Source organism: Carcharodon carcharias, chromosome 5 (genome assembly GCF_017639515.1).
Source record: "Carcharodon carcharias isolate sCarCar2 chromosome 5, sCarCar2.pri, whole genome shotgun sequence".
In the NCBI taxonomy this organism is placed as follows: Eukaryota; Metazoa; Chordata; class Chondrichthyes; order Lamniformes; family Lamnidae; genus Carcharodon; species Carcharodon carcharias.
In genome coordinates, this window is record NC_054471.1 from 11,626,037 (window position 1) to 11,649,959 (window position 23,923).

General features: G+C 49.6%; 1 protein-coding gene across 1 annotated transcript in view; it reads left to right on the top strand.

Annotated features, from left to right (window-relative positions):
* The window catches only part of aars2 (alanyl-tRNA synthetase 2, mitochondrial (putative)), a 426,588-nt gene that overhangs the window by 66,860 nt on the left and 335,805 nt on the right, over positions 1-23,923 (top strand). The gene's annotated exons all lie outside the window — the stretch shown is intronic.

The following is a 23,923-nucleotide window of genomic DNA, read 5'->3' on the forward strand; positions in this document are numbered from 1 at the left end:
ATGTGGTTAAATACAAAGAAAATCTCTCTGTCTACACTGTCCCCATTAAACACTCCCAGGATAGGTACAGCATGGGGTTAGATACAGAGTAAAGCTCCCTCTACACTGTCCCCATCAAACACTCCCAGGACAGGTACATCACGGGGTTAGATACAGAATAAAGTTCCCTCTACACCGTCCCCATCAAACACTCCCAGGACAGGTACAGCACAGGCTTAGATACAGAGTAAAGCTCCCTCTACACTGTTCCCATCAAACACTCCCAGGACAGGTACAGCACGGGGTTAGATACAGAGAAAATCTCTCTCTCTACACTGTCCCCATCAAACACTCCCAGGACAGGTACAGCACGGGGTTAGATACAGAGTAAAGCTCCCTCTGCACTATCCACATTAAACACTCCCAGGACAGGTACAGCACGGGGTTAGATACAGAATAAAGCTCCCTCTGCGCTGTCCCCATCAAACCCTCGGAGGACAGGTACAGCACAGGGTTAGATACAGAGTCAAGCTCACTCTACACTATCCCCATCAAAGACTCCCAGGACAAGTACAGCACAGGGTTAGATACAGAGTAAAGCTTCCTCTGTGCTGTCCCTATCAAACACTCCCAGGACAGGTACAGCACAGGGTTAGATATAGAGTAAAGCTCCTGCTACACTGTCCCTATCAAACACTCCAGGACAGGTACAGCATGGGGTTAGATACAGAGTAAAGCTCCCTCTACACTGTCCCTATCAAACACTCCCAGGACAGGTACAGCACAGGCTTAGATACAGAGTAAAGCTCCCTCTACACTGTTCCCATCAAACACTCCAGGGCAGATACAACACGGGGTTAGATACAGAGTAAAGCTCCCTCTACACTGTCCCCATCAAACACTCCCAGGACAGGTACAGCACGGGGTTAGATACAGAGTAAAGCTCCCTCTACACTGTTCCCATCAAACACTCCCAGGACAGGTACAGCACGGGGTTAGATACAGAGTAAATCTCTCTCTCTACACTGTCCCCATCAAACACTCCCAGGACAGGTACAGCACGGGGTTAGATACAGAGTAAAGCTCCCTCTGCACTATCCACATTAAACACTCCCAGGACAGGTACAGCACAGGGTTAGATACAGAATAAAGCTCCCTCTGCGCTGTCCCCATCAAACCCTCGGAGGACAGGTACAGCACAGGGTTAGATACAGAGTCAAGCTCACTCTACACTATCCCCATCAAAGACTCCCAGGACAAGTACAGCACAGGGTTAGATACAGAGTAAAGCTTCCTCTGTGCTGTCCCTATCAAACACTCCCAGGACAGGTACAGCACAGGGTTAGATATAGAGTAAAGCTCCTGCTACACTGTCCCTATCAAACACACCCAGGGCAGGTACAGCACAGGGTTAGATACAGAGAAAATCTCTCTCTCGACACTGTCCCCATCAAACACTCCCAGGACAGGTACAGCATGTGGTTAGATACAGAGAAAATCTCTCTCTCGACACTGTCCCCATCAAACACTCCCAGGACAGGTACAGCATGTGGTTAGATACAGAGAAAATCTCTGTCTCTACACTGTCCCCATTAAACACTCCCAGGACAGGTACTGCACGGGGTTAGATACTGAGTAAAGCTCCCTCTACACTGTCCCCATCAAACACTCCCAGGACAGGTACAGCACGGGGTTAGATACAGAGTAAGACTCCCTGTACTCTGTCCCCATCAAGCACTCCCAGGACAGGTACAGCACAGGGTTAGATACAGAGTAAAGCTCCCTCTGCGCTGTCCCCATCAAACATTCCCAGGACAGGTACAGCATGGGGTTAGATACAGAGTAAAGCTCCTGCTACACTGTCCCTATCAAACACTCCCAGGACAGGTACAGCATGGGGTTAGATACAGAGTAAAGCTCCTGCTACACTGTTCCCATCAAACACTCCCAGGACAGGTACAGCACGAGGTTAGATACAGAGTAAAGCTCCCTCTACACCATCCCCATCAAACACTCCCAGGACAGGTACAGCACAGGGTTAGATACAGAATAAAGCTCCCTCTACACTGTTCCCATCAAACACTCCCAGGACAGGTACAGCACGGGGTTAGATACAGAGTAAAGCTCACTCTACACTGTCCCTATCAAACACTCCCAGGACAGGTACAGCACGGGCTTAGATACGGAGTAAAGGTCCCTCTACACTGTCCCCATCAAACACTCGCAGGACAGGTACAGCACGGGGTTAGATACAGAGTAAAACACCCTCTATGCTGTTCCCATCAAACACTCCAGGACAGGTACAGCACGGGCTTAGATACAGAGTAAAGCTCCCTCTACACTGTTCCCATCAAACACTCCAGGGCAGATACAACACGGTGTTAGATATAGAGTAAAACTCCATGTACACTGTCCCCATCAAACACTCCCAGGACAGGTACAGCACGGGGTTAGATACAGAGCAAAGCTCCCTCTACACTGTCCCCATCAAACACTCCCAGGGCAGGTACAGCACGGGGTTAGATACAAAGAAAATCTCTCTCTCTACACTGTCCCCAACAAACACTCCCAGGACAGGTACAACACGGGATTAAGTACAGAATAAAGCTCCCTCTGCGCTGTCCCCATCAAACACTCCCAGGACAGGTACAGCACGGGGTTCGATACGGAGTAAAGCTCCCTCTATACTGTCCCCATCAAGCACTCCCAGGACAGGTACAGCACGAGGTTAGATACAGAGTAAAGCTCCCTCTATGCTGTCCCCATCAAACACTCCCAGGACAGGTACAGCACGGGGTTAGATACAGAGTAAAGCTCCCTCTACACTGTCCCCATCAAACACTCCCAGGACAGGTACATCACGGGGTTAGATACAGAATAAAGTTCCCTCTACACCGTCCCCATCAAACACTCCCAGGACAGGTACAGCACAGGCTTAGATACAGAGTAAAGCTCCCTCTACACTGTTCCCATCAAACACTCCCAGGACAGGTACAGCACGGGGTTAGAGACAGAGAAAATCTCTCTCTCTACACTGTCCCCATCAAACACTCCCAGGACAGGTACAGCACGGGGTTAGATACAGAGTAAAGCTCCCTCTGCACTATCCACATTAAACACTCCCAGGACAGGTACAGCACAGGGTTAGATACAGAATAAAGCTCCCTCTGCGCTGTCCCCATCAAACCCTCGGAGGACAGGTACAGCACAGGATTAGATACAGAGTCAAGCTCACTCTACACTATCTCCATCAAAGACTCCCAGGACAAGTACAGCACAGGGTTAGATACAGAGTAAAGCTTCCTCTGTGCTGTCCCTATCAAACACTCCCAGGACAGGTACAGCACAGGGTTAGATATAGAGTAAAGCTCCTGCTACACTGTCCCTATCAAACACACCCAGGGCAGGTACAGCACAGGGTTAGATACAGAGAAAATCTCTCTCTCGACACTGTCCCCATCAAACACTCCCAGGACAGGTACAGCATGTGGTTAGATACAGAGAAAATCTCTGTCTCTACACTGTCCCCATTAAACACTCCCAGGACAGGTACTGCACGGGGTTAGATACTGAGTAAAGCTCCCTCTACACTGTCCCCATCAAACACTCCCAGGACAGGTACAGCACGGGGTTAGATACAGAGTAAGACTCCCTGTACTCTGTCCCCATCAAGCACTCCCAGGACAGGTACAGCACGGGGTTAGGTACAGAGTAAAGCTCCCTCTACACCGTCCCCATCAAACACTCCCAGGACAGGTACAGCACGAGGTTAGATACAGAGTAAAGCTCCCTCTGCGCTGTCCCCATCAAACATTCCCAGGACAGGTACAGCATGGGGTTAGATACAGAGTAAAGCTCCTGCTACACTGTCCCTATCAAACACTCCCAGGACAGGTACAGCATGGGGTTAGATACAGAGTAAAGCTCCTGCTACACTGTTCCCATCAAACACTCCCAGGACAGGTACAGCACGAGGTTAGATACAGAGTAAAGCTCCCTCTACACCATCCCCATCAAACACTCCCAGGACAGGTACAGCACAGGGTTAGATACAGAATAAAGCGCCCTCTACACTGTCCCTATCAAACACTCCCAGGACAGGTACAGCACGGGCTTAGATACGGAGTAAAGGTCCCTCTACACTGTCCCCATCAAACACTCGCAGGACAGGTACAGCACGGGGTTAGATACAGAGTAAAACTCCCTCTATGCTGTTCCCATCAAACACTCCAGGACAGGTACAGCACGGGCTTAGATACAGAGTAAAGCTCCCTCTACACTGTTCCCATCAAACACTCCAGGGCAGATACAACACGGTGTTAGATATAGAGTAAAACTCCATGTACACTGTCCCCATCAAACACTCCCAGGACAGGTACAGCACGGGGTTAGATACAGAGCAAAGCTCCCTCTACACTGTCCCCATCAAACACTCCCAGGGCAGGTACAGCACGGGGTTAGATACAAAGAAAATCTCTCTCTCTACACTGTCCCCAACAAACACTCCCAGGACAGGTACAACACGGGATTAAGTACAGAATAAAGCTCCCTCTGCGCTGTCCCCATCAAACACTCCCAGGACAGGTACAGCAGGGGGTTCGATACGGAGTAAAGCTCCCTCTATACTGTCCCCATCAAGCACTCCCAGGACAGGTACAGCACGAGGTTAGATACAGAGTAAAGCTCCCTCTATGCTGTCCCCATCAAACACTCCCAGGGCAGTTACAGCACGGGGTTAGATACAGAGTAAAGCTACCTCTACACTGTTCCCATCAAACACTCCCAGGACAGGTACAGCACGGGGTTAGATACAGAGTAAAGCTCCCTCTACACTGTCCCCATCAAACACTCCCAGGACAGGTACAGCACGGGGTTAGATACAGAGCAAATCTCCCTGTACACTGTCCCCATCAAACACTCCCAGGACAGGTACAGCACGGGGTTAGATACAGAGTAAAGCTCCCTCTACACTGTCCCCATCAAACACTCCCAGGACAGGTACATCACGGGGTTAGATACAGAATAAAGTTCCCTCTACACCGTCCCCATCAAACACTCCCAGGACAGGTACAGCACAGGCTTAGATACAGAGTAAAGCTCCCTCTACACTGTTCCCATCAAACACTCCCAGGACAGGTACAGCACGGGGTTAGATACAGAGAAAATCTCTCTCTCTACACTGTCCCCATCAAACACTCCCAGGACAGGTACAGCACGGGGTTAGATACAGAGTAAAGCTCCCTCTGCACTATCCACATTAAACACTCCCAGGACAGGTACAGCACAGGGTTAGATACAGAATAAAGCTCCCTCTGCGCTGTCCCCATCAAACCCTCGGAGGACAGGTACAGCACAGGGTTAGATACAGAGTCAAGCTCACTCTACACTATCCCCATCAAAGACTCCCAGGACAAGTACAGCACAGGGTTAGATACAGAGTAAAGCTTCCTCTGTGCTGTCCCTATCAAACACTCCCAGGACAGGTACAGCACAGGGTTAGATATAGAGTAAAGCTCCTGCTACACTGTCCCTATCAAACACACCCAGGGCAGGTACAGCACAGGGTTAGATACAGAGAAAATCTCTCTCTCGACACTGTCCCCATCAAACACTCCCAGGACAGGTACAGCATGTGGTTAGATACAGAGAAAATCTCTGTCTCTACACTGTCCCCATTAAACACTCCCAGGACAGGTACTGCACGGGGTTAGATACTGAGTAAAGCTCCCTCTACACTGTCCCCATCAAACACTCCCAGGACAGGTACAGCACGGGGTTAGATACAGAGTAAGACTCCCTGTACTCTGTCCCCATCAAGCACTCCCAGGACAGGTACAGCACAGGGTTAGATACAGAGTAAAGCTCCCTCTGCGCTGTCCCCATCAAACATTCCCAGGACAGGTACAGCATGGGGTTAGATACAGAGTAAAGCTCCTGCTACACTGTCCCTATCAAACACTCCCAGGACAGGTACAGCATGGGGTTAGATACAGAGTAAAGCTCCTGCTACACTGTTCCCATCAAACACTCCCAGGACAGGTACAGCACGAGGTTAGATACAGAGTAAAGCTCCCTCTACACCATCCCCATCAAACACTCCCAGGACAGGTACAGCACAGGGTTAGATACAGAATAAAGCGCCCTCTACACTGTCCCTATCAAACACTCCCAGGACAGGTACAGCACGGGCTTAGATACGGAGTAAAGGTCCCTCTACACTGTCCCCATCAAACACTCGCAGGACAGGTACAGCACGGGGTTAGATACAGAGTAAAACTCCCTCTATGCTGTTCCCATCAAACACTCCAGGACAGGTACAGCACGGGCTTAGATACAGAGTAAAGCTCCCTCTACACTGTTCCCATCAAACACTCCAGGGCAGATACAACACGGTGTTAGATATAGAGTAAAACTCCATGTACACTGTCCCCATCAAACACTCCCAGGACAGGTACAGCACGGGGTTAGATACAGAGCAAAGCTCCCTCTACACTGTCCCCATCAAACACTCCCAGAACAGGTACAGCACGGGGTTAGATACAAAGAAAATCTCTCTCTCTACACTGTCCCCAACAAACACTCCCAGGACAGGTACAACACGGGATTAAGTACAGAATAAAGCTCCCTCTGCGCTGTCCCCATCAAACACTCCCAGGACAAGTACAGCAGGGGGTTAGATACAGAGTAAAACTCCCTCTACACTGTTCCCATCAAGCACTCCCAGGACAGGTACAGCACGGGGTTAGATACAGAATAAAGCTCCCTCTGCGCTTTCCTCATCAAACACTCCCAGGACAGGTACAGCACAGGGTTAGATATAGAGTTAATCTCCTGCTACACTGTCCCTATGAAACACTCCCAGGACAGGTACAGCATGTGGTTAGATACAGAGAAAATCTCTCTCTCTACACTGTCCCTATCAAACAGTCCCAGGACAGGTACAGCATGGGATTAGATACAGAATAAAGCTCCCTCTGTGCTGTCCCCATCAAACACTCGCAGGACAGGTACAGCACGGGGTTAGATACAGAGTAAAACTCCCTCTACACGGTCCACATCAAACACTCCCAGGGGAGGTACAGCATGTGGTTAGATAGAGAGTAAAGCTCCCTCTGTGACATCCCCATCAAACACTCCCAGAACAGGTACAGCACAGGGTTAGATACAGAGTAAAGCTCCCTCTACACTATCCCCATTAAACACTCCCAGGACAGGTACAGCACAGGGTTAGATACAGAATAAAGCGCCCTGTACACTGTCCCCATCAAACACTCACAGGACAGGTACAGCACGGGGTTAGATACAGAGTAAAACTCCCTCTACACTGTCCACATCAAACACTCCCAGGGCAGGTACAGCATGTGGTTAGATACAGAGAAAATCTCTCTTTCTACACTGTCCCCATCAAACACTCCCAGGACAGGTACAGCATGTGGTTAGATACAGAGAAAATCTCTCTCTCTACACTGTCCCCATTAAACACTCCCAGGTCAGGTACAGCACGGGGTTAGATACAGAGTAAAGCTACCTCTACACTGTCCCCATCAAACACTCCCTGCACAGGCACAGCACGGGGTTAGATACAGAGCAAATCTCCCTCTACACTGTCCCCATCAAACACTCCCAGGACAGGTACAGCACAGGGTTAGATACAGAATAAAGCTCCCTCTGCACTATCCCCATTAAACACTCCCAGGACAGGTACAGCACCGGGTTAGATACAGAGTAAAGCTCCCTCTACACTGTCCCCATCAAACACTCCCAGGACAGGTACAGCACGGGGTTAGATACAGAGTAAAGCTCCTCTACACTGTCCCCATCAAACACTCCCAGGACAGGTACAGCACGGGGTTCGATACAGAGTAAAGCTCCCTCTACACTGTCCCCATCAAACACTCCCAGGACAGGTACAGCACGGGGTTCGATACAGAGTAAAGCTCCCTCTACACTGTCCCCATCAAACACTCCCAGGACAGCTACAGCATGGGGTTAGATACAGATTAAAGCTACCTCAACACGGTCCCCATTAAACACTCCCTGGATAGGTACAGCTCAGTTTTAGGTACAGAGTAAAGTTCCCTCTACACTGTCCCCATCAAACACTCACAGGGCAGGTACAGCGCAGGGTTAGATACAGAGTAAAGCTCCCTCTACACTGTCCCCATCAAACACTCCCAGGACAGGTACAGCACGGGGTTAGATACAGAGTAAAGCTCCCTCTACACTGTCCCTATCAAGCACTCCCAGGACAGGTACAGCACGGGGTTAGATACAGAGTAAAGCTCCCTCTACACTGTCCCTATCAAGCACTCCCAGGACAGGTACAGCACAGGGTTAGATACAGAGTAAAGCTCCCTCTACACTGTCCCTATCAAACACTCCCAGGACAGGTACAGCACAGGGTTAGATATAGAGTTAATCTCCTGCTACACTGTCCCTATGAAACACTCCCAGGACAGGTACAGCATGTGGTTAGATACAGAGAAAATCTCTCTCTCTACACTGTCCCTATCAAACAGTCCCAGGACAGGTACAGCATGGGATTAGATACAGAATAAAGCTCCCTCTGCGCTGTCCCCATCAAACACTCGCAGGACAGGTACAGCACGGGGTTAGATACAGAGTAAAGCTCCCTCTACACTGTCCCCATCAAACACTCCCAGGGCAGGTACAGCACGGGGTTAGATACAGAGTAAAACTCCCTCTACACGGTCCACATCAAACACTCCCAGGGGAGGTACAGCATGTGGTTAGATAGAGAGTAAAGCTCCCTCTGTGACATCCCCATCAAACACTCCCAGGACAGGTACAGCACAGGTTTAGATACAGAGTAAATCTCCCTCTACACCATCCCCATCAAACACTCCCAGGACAGGTACAGCATGGGGTTAGATACAGAGTAAAGCTCCCTCTACACTGTTCCCATCAGACACTCCAGGGCAGCTACAACACGGGGTTAGATATAGAGTAAAACTCCCTGTACACTGTCCCTAGCAAACACTCCCAGGACAGGTACAGCATGTGGTTAGATACAAAGAAAATCTCTCTCTCTACACTGTCCCCATCAAACACTCCCAGGACAGGTACAGCACAGGCTTAGATCCAGAGTAAAGCTCCCTCTATACTGTCCCTATCAAACACTCCCAGGACAGGTACAGCACGGGGTTAGATACAGAATAAAACTCCCTCTACACTGTCCACATCAAACTCTCCCAGGGCAGGTACAGAACGGGGTTTGATACAGAGCCAAGCTTCCTCTACACTGTCCCCATCAAACACTCGCAGGGCAGGTACAGCACAGGGTTCGATATTGAGTAAAGCTCCTGCTCCACTGTCCCTATCAAACACTTCCAGGACAGGTACAGCATGTGGTTAGATACAAAGAAAATCTCTCTCTCTACACTGTCCCCCTCAAACACTCCCAGGACAGGTACAGCATGTGGTTAGATACAAAGAACATCTCTCTCTCTACACTGTCCCCCACAAACACTCCCAGGACAGGTACAGCACGGGATTAGATACAGAATAAAGCTCCCTCTGCGCTGTCCCCATCAAACACTCCCAGGACTGGTACAGCACGGGATTAGATACAGAGTAAAGGTCCCACTGCACTATCACCATTAAACACTCCCAGGACAGGTACAGCACAGGGTTAGATACAGAATAAAACGCCCTCTTCACTGTCCACATCAAACACTCCCAGGACAGGTACAGCACGGGGTTAGATACAGAGTAAAACTCCCTCTACACTGTCCACATCAAACACTCCCAGGACAGGTACAGCATGTGGTTAGATAGAGAGTAAAGCTCCCTCTGTGACATCCCCATCAAACACTCCCAGAACAGGTACAGCACAGGGTTAGATACAGAGAAAATCTCTCTCTCTACACTGTCCCCATTAAACACTCCCAGGACAGGTACAACACAGGGTTTGTTACAGAGTAAAGCTCCCTCTACACTGTCCCCATCAAACACTCCCAGGACAGGTACAGCACAGGGTTAGATACAGAATAAAGCTCCCTCTACACTGTCCCCATCAAACACTCCCAGGACAGGTACAGCACAGGCTTAGATCCAGAGTAAAGCTCCCTCTATACTGTCCCTATCAAACACTCCCAGGACAGGTACAGCACGGGGTTAGATACAGAATAAAACTCCCTCTACACTGTCCACATCAAACTCTCCCAGGGCAGGTACAGAACGGGGTTTGATACAGAGCCAAGCTTCCTCTACACTGTCCCCATCAAACACTCGCAGGGCAGGTACAGCACAGGGTTCGATATTGAGTAAAGCTCCTGCTCCACTGTCCCTATCAAACACTTCCAGGACAGGTACAGCATGTGGTTAGATACAAAGAAAATCTCTCTCTCTACACTGTCCCCCTCAAACACTCCCAGGACAGGTACAGCATGTGGTTAGATACAAAGAACATCTCTCTCTCTACACTGTCCCCCACAAACACTCCCAGGACAGGTACAGCACGGGATTAGATACAGAATAAAGCTCCCTCTGCGCTGTCCCCATCAAACACTCCCAGGACAGGTACAGCACGGGATTAGATACAGAGTAAAGGTCCCACTGCACTATCACCATTAAACACTCCCAGGACAGGTACAGCACAGGGTTAGATACAGAATAAAACGCCCTCTTCACTGTCCACATCAAACACTCCCAGGACAGGTACAGCACGGGGTTAGATACAGAGTAAAACTCCCTCTACACTGTCCACATCAAACACTCCCAGGACAGGTACAGCATGTGGTTAGATAGAGAGTAAAGCTCCCTCTGTGACATCCCCATCAAACACTCCCAGAACAGGTACAGCACAGGGTTAGATACAGAGAAAATCTCTCTCTCTACACTGTCCCCATTAAACACTCCCAGGACAGGTACAACACAGGGTTTGTTACAGAGTAAAGCTCCCTCTACACTGTCCCTATCAAACACTCCCTGGATAGGTACAGCACAGGGTTAGATACGGAGTAAAGGTCCCTCTACACTGTCCCCATCAAACACTCCCAGGGCAGGTAAAGCACAGTGTTAGATACAGAGTAAAGCTCCCTCTACACTGTTCCCATCAAACACTCCCAGGACAGCTACAGCACAGGGTTAGATACAGAGTAAAGCTCCCTCTACACTGTCCCTATCAAACACTCCCAGGACAGGTACAACACGGGGTTAGATACAGAGTAAAGCTCCCTCTACACTGTTCCCATCAAACACTCCAGGACAGGTACAGCACAGGTTTAGATTCAGAGGAAAACTCCCTCTACGCTGTCCCGATCAAACACTCGCAGTGCTGGTACAGCACGGGGTTGGATACAGAGCAAAGGTCCCTGTACACTGGCCCCATCAGCACTCCTAGCACAGCTGCAGCACGGGCTTAGATACAGAGTAAAGCTTCCTCTGCACTGTCCCCATCAAACACTCCCAGGACAAGTACAGCACAGGGTTAGATACAGAATAAAGCTCCCTCTACACAGTCCCCATTAAACACTCCCAGGACAGGTACAGCATGTGGTTAGATACATAGAAAATCTCTCTCTCTACACTGTCCCCAACAAACACTCCCAGGACAGGTACAGCACGGGATTAGATACAGAATAAAGCTCCCTCTACACTGACCCCATCAAACACTCCCACGACAGGTACAGCACGGGGTTAGATACAGAGCAAATCTCCCTCTACACTGTCCCTATCAAACACTCCCAGGACAGGTACAGCACAGGGTTAGATACAGAGTAAAGCTCCTCTACACCATCCCCATTAAACACTCCCAGGACAGGTACAGCATGGGGTTAGATACAGAATAAAACTCCCTCTACACTGTCCACATCAAACTCTCCCAGGGCAGGTACAGAACGGGGTTAGATACAGAGTAAAGCTCTCTCTGTGACATGCCCATTAAACACTCCCAGGACAGGTACAGCACAGGGTTAGATACAGAGTAAAGCTCCCCCTACACTGTTCCCATCTAACACTCCCAGGACAGGTACAGCACAGGGTTAGATACAGAGTAAAGCTCCTCTACACCATCCCCATTAAACACTCCCAGGACAGGTACAGCACGGTGTTAGATACAGAGTAGAGCTCCCCCTACACTGTTCCCATCTAACACTCCCTGGACAGTTACAACACGGGGTTAGATACAGAGTAAAACTCCCTCTATAATGTTCCCATCAAACACTCCAGGGCAGGTACAGCACGGGCTTAGATACAGAGTAAAGCTCCCTCTACACTGTTCCCATCAAACACTCCAGGGCAGCTACAACACGGGGTTAGATACAGAGTAAAGCTCCCTGTACACTGTCCCCATCAAGCACTCCCAGGACAGGTACAGCACGGGGTTAGATACAGAGCAAAGCTTCCTCTACACTGTCCCCATCAAACACTCCCAGGACAGGTACAGCACGGGGTTAGATACAGAGTAAATCTCCCTCTACACTGTCCCCATCATACACTCCCAGGACAGGTACAGCACGGGGTTAGATACAGAGCAAAGCTTCCTCTACACTGTCCCCATCAAACACTCCCAGGACAGGTACAGCACGGGGTTAGATACAGAGTAAAGCTCCCTCTACACTGTCCCCATCAAACACTCCCAGGACAGGTACAGCACGGGGTTAGATACAGAGTAAAGCTCCCTGTACACTGTCCCCATCAAGCACTCCCAGGACAGGTACAGCACGGGGTTAGATACAGAGTAAATCTCCCTCTACACTGTCACCATCAAACACTCCCAGGACAGGTACAGCACGGGGTTAGATACAGAGTAAAGCTCCCTCTACACTGTCCCCATCAAGCACTCCCAGGACAGGTACAGCACGGGGTTAGATACAGAGTAAAGCTTCCTCTACACTGTCCCCGTCAAACACTCGCAGGGCAGGTACAGCACAGGGTTCGATATTGAGTAAAGCTCCTGCTCCACTGTCCCTATCAAACACTCCCAGGACAGGTACAGCATGTGGTTAGATACAAAGAACATCTCTCTCTCTACACTGTCCCCAACAAACACTCCCAGGACAGGTACAGCACGGGGTTAGATACAGAGTAAAGCTCCATCTACACTGTCCACATCAAACACTCCCAGGACAGGTACAGCACGGGGTTAGATACAGAGTAAAGCTCCCTGTACACTGTTCCCATCAAACACTCCCAGGACAGGTACAGCACAGGGTTAGATACAGAGTAAATCTCCCTCTACACTGTCCCCATGAAACATTCCCAGGACAGGTACAGCACGGGGTTAGATACAGAGTAAAGCTCCCTCTACACTGTCCCCATCAAACACTCCCAGGACAGGTACAGCACGGGGTTAGATACAGAGTAAAGCTCCCTCTACACTGTCCCCGTGAAACACTCCCAGGACAGGTACAGCACGGGGTTAGATACAGAGTAAAGCTCCCTCTACACTGTTCCCATCAAACACTCCCAGGACAGGTACAGCACGGGGTTAGATACAGAGTAAAGCTCCCTCTACACTGTTCCCATCAAACACTCCAGGGCAGATACAACACGGGGTTAGATACAGAGTAAAACTCCATGTACACTGTTCCCATCAAACACTCCCAGGACAGGTACAGCACGGGGTTAGATACAGAGTAAAGCTCACTCTACACTGTTCCCATCAAACACTCCCAGGACAGGTACAGCACGGGGTTAGATACAGAGTAAAGCTCCCTCTGCGCTGTCCCCATCAAACACTCACAGGACAGGTACAGCACGGGGTTAGATAGAGAGTAATGCTCCCTCTGTGACATCCCCATTAAACACTCCCAGGACAGGTACAGCATTTGGTTAGATACAAAGAATATCTCTCTCTCTACACTGTCCCCATCAAACACTCCCAGGACAGGTACAGCATGTGGTTAGATACAGAGAAAATCTCTCTCTCTACACTGTCCCCAACAAACACTCCCAGGACAGGTACAACACGGGATTAAATACAGAATAAAGCTCCCTCTGCGCTGTCCCCATCAAACATTCCCAGGCCAGGTACAGCAGGGGGTTAGATACAGAGTAAAACTCCCTCTACACTGTCCACATCAAACACTCCCAGGACAGGTACAGCACAGGGTTAGATACAGAGTAAATCTCCCTCTACACTGTCCCCATCAAACACTCCCAGAACAGGTACAGCACAGGGTTAGATACAGAGTAAAGCTCACTCTACACTATCCCCATCAAACACTCCCAGAACAGGTACAGCACAGGGTTAGATACAGAGTAAAGCTCCTCTACACCGTCCCCATTAAACACTTCCAGGACAGGTACAGCACGGGGTTAGATACAGAGTAAAGCTCCCTCTACACTGTTCCCATCAAACACTCCCAGGACAGGTACAGCACGGGGTTAGATACAGAGTAAAGCTCCTCTACACCGTCCCCATTAAACACTTCCAGGACAGGTACAACACGGGGTTAGTTACAGAGTAAATCTCCATGTACACTGTTCCCATCAAGCACTCCCAGGACAGGTACAGCACGGGGTTAGATACAGAGTAAAGCTCCCTCTGCGCTTTCCCCATCAAACACTCCCAGGACAGGTACAGCACGGGGTTAGATATAGAGTTAAACTCCTGCTACACTGTCCCTATGAAACACTCCCAGGACAGGTACAGCATGTGGTTAGATACAGAGAAAATCTCTCTCTCTACACTGTCCCTATCAAACACTCCCAGGACAGGTACAGCATGGGATTAGATACAGAATAAAGCTCCCTCTGCGCTGTCCCCATCAAACACTCGCAGGACAGATACAGCACGGGGTTAGATACAGAGTAAAACTCCCTCTACACGGTCCACATCAAACACTCCCAGGGGAGGTACAGCATGTGGTTAGATAGAGAGTAAAGCTCCCTCTGTGACATCCCCATCAAACACTCCCAGAACAGGTACAGCACAGGGTTAGATACAGAGTAAAGCTCCCTCTACACTGTTCCCATCAAACACTCCAGGGCAGCTACAACACGGGGTTAGATATAGAGTAAAACTCCCTGTACACTGTCCCTATGAAACACTCCCAGGACAGGTACAGCATGTGGTTAGATACAAAGAAAATCTCTCTCTCTACACTGTCCCCATCAAACACTCCCAGGACAGGTACAGCACGGGATTAAGTACAGAATAAAGCTCCCTCTGCGCTGTCCCCATCAAACACTCCCAGGACAAGTACAGCAGGGGGTTAGATACAGAGTAAAGCTCACTCTACACTATCCCCATCAAACACTCCCAGAACAGGTACAGCACAGGGTTAGATACAGAGTAAAACTCCCTCTACACGGTCCACATCAAACACTCCCAGGGGAGGTACAGCATGTGGTTAGATAGAGAGTAAAGCTCCCTCTGTGACATCCCCATCAAACACTCCCAGAACAGGTACAGCACAGGGTTAGATACAGAGTAAAGCTCCCTCTACACTATCCCCATTAAACACTCCCAGGACAGGTACAGCACAGGGTTAGATACAGAATAAAGCGCCCTGTACACTGTCCCCATCAAACACTCGCAGGACAGGTACAGCACGGGGTTAGATACAGAGTAAAACTCCCTCTACACTGTCCACATCAAACACTCCCAGGGCAGGTACAGCATGTGGTTAGATACAGAGAAAATCTCTCTTTCTACACTGTCCCCATCAAACACTCCCAGGACAGGTACAGCATGTGGTTAGATACAGAGAAAATCTCTCTCTCTACACTGTCCCCATTAAACACTCCCAGGTCAGGTACAGCACGGGGTTAGATACAGAGTAAAGCTACCTCTACACTGTCCCCATCAAACACTCCCTGCACAGGCACAGCACGGGGTTAGATACAGAGCAAATCTCCCTCTACACTGTCCCCATCAAACACTCCCAGGACAGGTACAGCACAGGGTTAGATACAGAATAAAGCTCCCTCTACACTGTCCCCATCAAACACTCCCAGGACAGGTACAGCACAGGCTTAGATCCAGAGTAAAGCTCCCTCTATACTGTCCCTATCAAACACTCCCAGGACAGGTACAGCACGGGGTTAGATACAGAGTAAATCTCCCTCTACACTGTCCCTATCAAACACTCCCAGGACAGGTACAGCACAAGGTTAGATACAGAGTAAAGCTGCCTCTACACTGTCCCCATCAAACACTCCCAGGACAGGTACTGCACAGGGTTAGATACAGAATAAAGCTCCCTCTACACTGTCCCCTTCAAACACTCCCAGGACAGGTACAGCACAGGGTTAGATACAGAGTAAAGCTCCCTCTACACTGTTCCCATCAAACACTCCCAGGACAGGTACAGCATGTGGTTAGATACAAAGAAAATCTCTCTCTCTACACTGTCCCCAACAAACACTCCCAGGACAGGTACAGCACGAGGTTAGATACAGAGTAAAGCTCCCTCTACACTGTCCCTATCAAACACTCCCAGGACAGGTACAGCACGGGGTTAGATACAGAGTAAAGCTCCCTCTGCACTATCCCCATTAAACACTTCCAGGACAGGTACAGCACAGGGTTAGATACAGAGCAAATCTCCCTCTACACTGTCCCCATCAAACACTCCCAGGACAGGTACAGCACAGGGTTAGATACAGAGCAAATCTCCCTCTACACCGTCCCCATCAAACACTCCCAGGACAGGTACAGCACGGGGTTAGATACAGAGCAAATCTCCCTCTACACCGTCCCCATCAAACACTCCCAGGACAGGTACAGCACAGGGTTAGATACAGAGCAAATCTCCCTCTACACCGTCCCCATCAAACACTCCCAGGACAGGTACAGCACGGGGTTAGATACAGAGTAAATCTCCCTCTACACTGTCCCCATCAAACACTCCCAGGACAGGTACAGCACAAGTTTAGATACAGAGTAAAGCTCCCTCTACACTGTCCCCATCAAACACTCACAGGGCAGGTACAGCTCAGTGTTAGATACAGAATAAAGCTCCCTCTACACTGTTCCCATCAAACACTCCCAGGACAGGTACAGCACGGGGTTAGATACAGAGTAAAGCTCCCTCTACACTGTCCCCATCAAACACTCCCAGGACAGGTACAGCACGGGGTTAGATACAGAGTAAAGCTCCCTCTACACTGTTCCAATCAAACACTCCCAGGACAGGTACAGCATGGGGTTAGATACCGAGTAAAGCTCCCTCTACACCGTCCCCATCAAACACTCCAGGGCAGGTACAGCACAGGGTTAGATACAGAGTAAAGCTCCCTCTACACTGTCCCCATCAAACACTCCAGTGCAGCTACAACACGGGGTTAGATATAGAGTAAAACTGCCTGTACACTGTCCCCATCAAGCACTCCCAGGGCAGGTACAGCACGGGGTTAGATACAGAGCAAAGCTTCCTCTACACTGTCCCCATCAAACACTCCCAGGACAGGTACAGCATGTGGTTAGATACAAAGAAAATCTCTCTCTCTACACTGTCCCCAAGAAACACTCCCAGGACAGGTACAGCACGGGATTAGATATAGAATAAAGCTCCCTCTGCGCTGTCCCCATCAAACACTCCCAGGACAGGTACAGCACAGGGTTAGATACAGAATAAAGCGCCCTCTACACTGTCCCCATCAAACACTCGCAGGACAGGTACAGCACGGTGTTAGATACAGAGTAAAACGCCCTCTACACTGTCCACATCAAACACTCTCACGGCAGGTACAGCACGGGGTTCGATACAGAGTAAAGCTCCCTCTGTGACATCCCCATTAAACACTCCCAGGACAGGTACAACACAGGGTTTGTTACAGAGTAAAGCTCCCTCTACACTGTCCCCATTGAACACTCCCAGGACAGGTACAGCACGGGGTTAGATACAGAGTAAAGCTCCCTCTGCCCCGTCCCCATCAAACACTCCCAGGACAGGTACAGCACGAGGTGAGATACAGAGTAAAGCCCCCTCTACACTGTCCCCATCAAACACTCCCAGGGCAGGTATAGCACAGTGTTAGATACAGAGTAAAGCTCCTCTACACTGTCCCCATCAAACACTCCCAGGACAGGTACAACACGGGGTTAGATACAGAGTAAAGCTCCCTCTACACTGTTCCCATCTAACACTCCCAGGACAGGTACAGCACGTGGTTAGATACAGAGTAAAGCTCCCTCTACACTGTTCCCATCAAACACTCCCAGGACAGGTACAGCACAGGTTTAGATTCAGAGGAAAACTCCCTCTACGCTGTCCCCATCAAACACTCGCAGTGCTGGTACAGCACGGGGTTGGATACAGAGCAAAGGTCCCTGTACACTGGCCCCATCAGCACTCCTAGCACAGCTGCAGCACGGGCTTAGATACAGAGTAAAGCTTCCTCTGCACTGTCCCCATCAAACACTCCCAGGACAAGTACAGCACAGGGTTAGATACAGAATAAAGCTCCCTCTACACAGTCCCCATTAAACACTCCCAGGACAGGTACAGCATGTGGTTAGATACATAGAAAATCTCTCTCTCTACACTGTCCCCAAGAAACACTCCCAAGACAGGTACAACACGGGATTAGATATAGAATAAAGCTCCCTCTGCGCTGTCCACATCAAACACTCCCAGGACAGGTACAGCACGGGGTTCGATACAGAGTAAAGCTCCCTCTGTGACATCCCCATTAAACATTCCCAGGACAGGTGCAGCACCGGGTTAGATACAGAATAAAGCTCCCTCTGCGCTGTCCCCATCAAACACTCCCAGGACAGGTGCAGCACAGGGTTAGATACAGAGTAAAGCTCACTCTACACTATCCCCATCAAACACTCCCAGAACAGGTACAGCACAGGGTTAGATACAGAGTAAAGCTCCTCTACACAGTCCTCATTAAACACTCCCAGGGAGTGTACAGCATGTGGTTAGATACAAAGAATATCTCTCTCTCTACACTGTCCCCATCAAACACTCCCAGGACAGGTACAGCATGTGGTTAGATACAGAGAAAATCTTTCTCTCTACACTGTCCCCATCAAACACTCCCAGTACAGGTACAGCACGGTGTTAGATACAGAGTAAAACGCCCTCTACACTGTCCACATCAAATACTCCCAGGGCAGGTACAGCACGGGGTTAGATACAGAGTGAAGCTCCCTCTGTGACATCCCCATTAAACACTCCCAGGACAGGTGCAGCACAGGGTTAGATACAGAATAAAGCTCCCTCTGCGCTGTCCCCATCGAACACTCCCAGGACAGGTACAGCACAGGGTTAGATACAGAGTAAAGCTGACTCTACACTATCCCCATCAAACACTCCCAGAACAGGTACAGCACAGGGTTAGATACAGAGTAAAGCTCCTCTACACATTCCCGATTAAACACTCCCAGGACTGGTACAGCACGGGGTTAGATACAGAGTAAAGCTCCTCTACACTGTCCTCATTAAACAATCCCAGGACGTGTACAGCATGTGGTTAGATACAAAGAATATCTCTCTCTCTACACTGTCCCCATCAAACACTCCCAGAACAGGTACAGCACGGGATTAGATACAGAGTAAAGATCCACTACACTGTCCCCATCAAACACTCCCAGGACAGGTACAGCATGTGGTTAGATACAGAGAAAATCTCTCTCTCTACACTGTCCCCATCAAACACTCCCAGGATAGGTACAGCACGGTGTTAGATACAGAGTAAAGCTCCTGCAACACTGTCCCTATCAAACACTCCCAGGACAGGTACAGCATGTGGTTAGATACAAAGAATATCTCTCTCTCTACACTGTCCCCATCAAACACTCCCAGGACAGGTACAGCACAGGGTTAGATACAGAGTAAAGCTCCCTCTACACTGTCCCCATCAAACACTCCCAGGACAGGTACAGCACGGGGTTCGATACAGAGCAAATCTCCCTCTACGCTGTTCCCATCAAACACTCCCAGGACAGGTACAGCACGGGGTTAGATACAGAATAAAGCTCCCTCTACACCGTCCCCATCAAACACTCCCAGGACAGGTACAGCACGGGGTTAGATACAGAATAAAGCTCCCTCTACACTATCCCCATTAAACACTCCCAGGACAGGTACAGCACAGGGTTAGATACAGAATAAAGCGCCCTCTACACTGTCCCCATCAAACACTCCCAGGACAGGTACAGCACGGGGTGAGATACAGAGTAAACCTCCCTCTACACTGTCCCCATCAAACACTCCCAGGGCAGGTACAGCATGTGGTTAGATACAGAGAAAATCTCTCTTTCTATACTGCCCCCATCAAACACTCACAGGACAGGTACAGCATGGGGTTAGATACAGAGTAAAGCTGCCTCTACACTGTCCTCATCAAACACTCCCAGGACAGGTACAGCACAGGGTTAGATACAGAGTAAAGCTCCCTCTACACTGTCCCCATCAAACACTCCCAGGACAGGTACAGCACGGGGTTAGATACAGAGTAAAGCTCCCTCTACACTGTCCCCATCAAACACTCCCAGGACAGGTACAGCACAGGGTTAGATACAGAGAAAATCTCTCTTTCTATACTGCCCCCATCAAACACTCCCAAGGCAGGTACAGCGCATTGTTAGATACAGAGTTAAGCTCCCTCTACGCTGTTCCCATTAAACACTCCCAGGACAGGTACAACACGGGGTTAGATACAGAGTAAAACTCCCTCTATACTGTTCCCATCAAACACTCCAGGGCAGGTACAGCGCGGGCTTAGATACAGAGTAAAGCTCCCTCTACACTGTTCCCATCAGACACTCCAGGGCAGCTACAACACGGGGTTAGATATAGAGTAAAGCTCCCTGTGCACTGTCCCCATCAAGCACTCCCAGGACAGGTACAACACGGGGTTAGATACAGAGTAAAGCTCCCTTTACACTGTCCCCATCAAACACTCCCCGGGCAGGTACAGCACAGGGTTAGATACCGAGTAAAGCTCCCTCTACACTGTCCCCATTAAACACTCCCAGGACAGGTAAAGCACGGGGTTAGATACAGAGTAAAGCTCCCTGTACACTGTTCCCATCAAACACTCCAGGGCAGGTACAGCACGGGGTTAGATACAGAGTAAAGCTCCCTCTGCGCTTTCCCTTTCAAACACTCCCAGGACAGGTACAGCACAGGGTTAGATACAGAGTAAATCTCTCTTTCTATACTGCCCCCATCAAACACTCCCAGGACAGGTACAGCACAGGCTTAGATCCAGAGTAAAGCTCCCTCTATACTGTCCCTATCAAACACTCCCAGGACAGGTACAGCACTAGGTTAGATACAGAGTAAAGCTGCCTCTACACTGTCCCCATCAAACACTCACAGGGCAGGTACAGCACAGTGTTCGATACAGAATAAAGCTCCCTCTACAATGTTCCCATCAAACACTCCCAGGACAGGTACAGCATGTGGTTAGATACAAAGAAAATCTCTCTCTCTACGCTGTCCCCAACAAACACTCCCAGGACAGGTACAACACGGGATTAAATACAGAATAAAGCTCCCTCTGCGCTGTCCCCATCAAACACTCACAGGGCAGGTACAGCACAGGGTTAGATACAGAGTAAAACTCCCTCTACACTGTCCCCATCAAACACTCCCAGGGCAGGTACAGCACAGGGTTAGATACAGAGTAAAACTCCCTCTACACTGTCCACATCAAACACTCCCAGGGCAGGTACAGCACGGGGTTAGATAGAGAGTAATGCTCCCTCTGTGACATGCCCATTAAATACTCCCAGGACAGGTGCAGCACAGGGTTAGATACAGAATAAAGCTCCCTCTGCGCTGTCCCTATCAAACACTCCCAGGACAGGTACAGCACAGGGTTAGATACAGACTAAAGCTCACTCTACACCATCCCCATTAAACACTCCCAGGACAGGTACAGCATGGGGTTAGATACAGAGTAAAACTGCCTCTACACTGTCCACACCAAACTCTCCCAGGGCAGGTACAGCACGGGGTTAGATACAGAGTAAAGCTCCCTCTGTGACATGCCCATTAAACACTCCCAGGACTGGTGCAGCACAGGGTTAGATACAGAGTAAAGCTCCCTCTGCGCTGTCCCTATCAAACACTCCCAGGACAGGTACAGCACGGGGTTAGATACAGAGTAAAGCTCCATGTACACTGTTCCCATCAAACACTCCCAGGACAGGTACAGCACAGGGTTAGATACAGAGTAAAGCTCCCTCTACACTGTTCCCATCTAACACTCCCAGGACAGTTACAACACGGGGTTAGATACAGAGTAAAACTCCCTCTATACTGTTCCCATCAAACACTCCAGGGCAGGTACAGCACGGGCTTAGATACAGAGTAAAGCTCTCTCTACACTGTTCCCATCAAACACTCCAGGGCAGCTACAACACGGGGTTAGATATAGAGTAAAGCTCCCTGTACACTGTCCCCATCAAGCACTCCCAGGACAGGTACAGCACGGGGTTAGATACAGAGCAAAGCTTCCTCTACACTGTCCCCATCAAACACTCCCAGGGCAGGTACAGCACAGGGTTCGATATTGAGTAAAGCTCCTGCTACACTGTCCCTATCAAACACTCCCAGGACAGGTACAGCATGTGGTTAGATACAAAGAAAATCTCTCTCTCTACACTGTCCCCCTCAAACACTCCCAGGACAGGTACAGCATGTGGTTAGATACAAAGAAAATCTCTCTCTCTACACTGTCCCCAACAAACACTCCCAGGACAGGTACAGCACGTGATTAGATACAGAATAAAGCTCCCTCTGCGCTGTCCCCATCAAACACTCCCAGGACAGGTACAGCACGGGATTAGATACAGAATAAAGCTCCCTCTGCACTATCACCATTAAACACTCCCAGGACAGGTACAGCACAGGGTTAGATACAGAATAAAACACCCTCTTCCCTGTCCACATCAAACACTCGCAGGACAGGTACAGCACGGGGTTAGATACAGAGTAAAACTCCCTCTACACTGTCCCCATCAAACACTCCCAGGACAGGTACAGCACGGGGTTAGATACAGAGTAAAGCTCCCTCTACACTGTTCCCATCTAACACTCCCAGGACAGGTACAGCACGGGGTTAGATACAGAGTAAAACTCCCTCTACGCTGTTCCCATCAAACACTCCAGGACAGGTACAGCACAGGTTTAGATACAGAGTAAAGCTCCCTCTACACTGTCATCATCAAACACTCGCAGGGCAGGTACAGCTCAGTGTTAGATACAGAGTAAAGCTCCCTCTACCCTGTTCCCATCAAACACTCCCAGGACAGGTACAGCACAGGGTCAGATACAGAGCTAATCTCCCTCTACACTGTCCGCATCAAACACTCCCAGGACAGGTACAGCACAGGGTCAGATACAGAGCTAATCTCCCTCTACACTGTCCGCATCAAACACTCCCAGGACAGGTTGAGCACGGTGTTAGATACAGAATAAAGCCCCCTCTACACTGTCCCCATCAAACACTCCCAGGACAGGTACAGCACGGGGTTAGATACAGAGTAAAGCTCCCTCTACACTGTCCCCATCAAACACTCCCAGGACAGGTACAGCTCAGTGTTAGATACAGAGTAAAGCTCCCTCTACACTGTCCCCATCAAACACTCCCAGGACAGGTACAGCACGGGGTTAGATACAGAGTAAAGCTCCCTCTACACTGTTCCCATCAAACACTCGCAGGACAGGTACAACACGGGGTTAGATACAGAGTAAAACTCCCTCTATGCTGTTCCCATCAAACACTCCAGGACAGGTACAGCACGGGGTTAGATACAGAGTAAAGCTCCCTCTACACTGTTCCCATCAAACACTCCAGGGCAGATACAACACGGGGTTAGATACAGAGTAAAGCTCCCTCTACACTGTTCCCATCAAACACTCGCAGGACAGGTACAACACGGGGTTAGATACAGAGCAAAGCTTCCTCTACGCTGTTCCCATTAAACACTCCCAGGACAGGTACAACACGGGGTTAGATACAGAGTAAAACTCCCTCTATACTGTTCCCATCAAACACTCCAGGG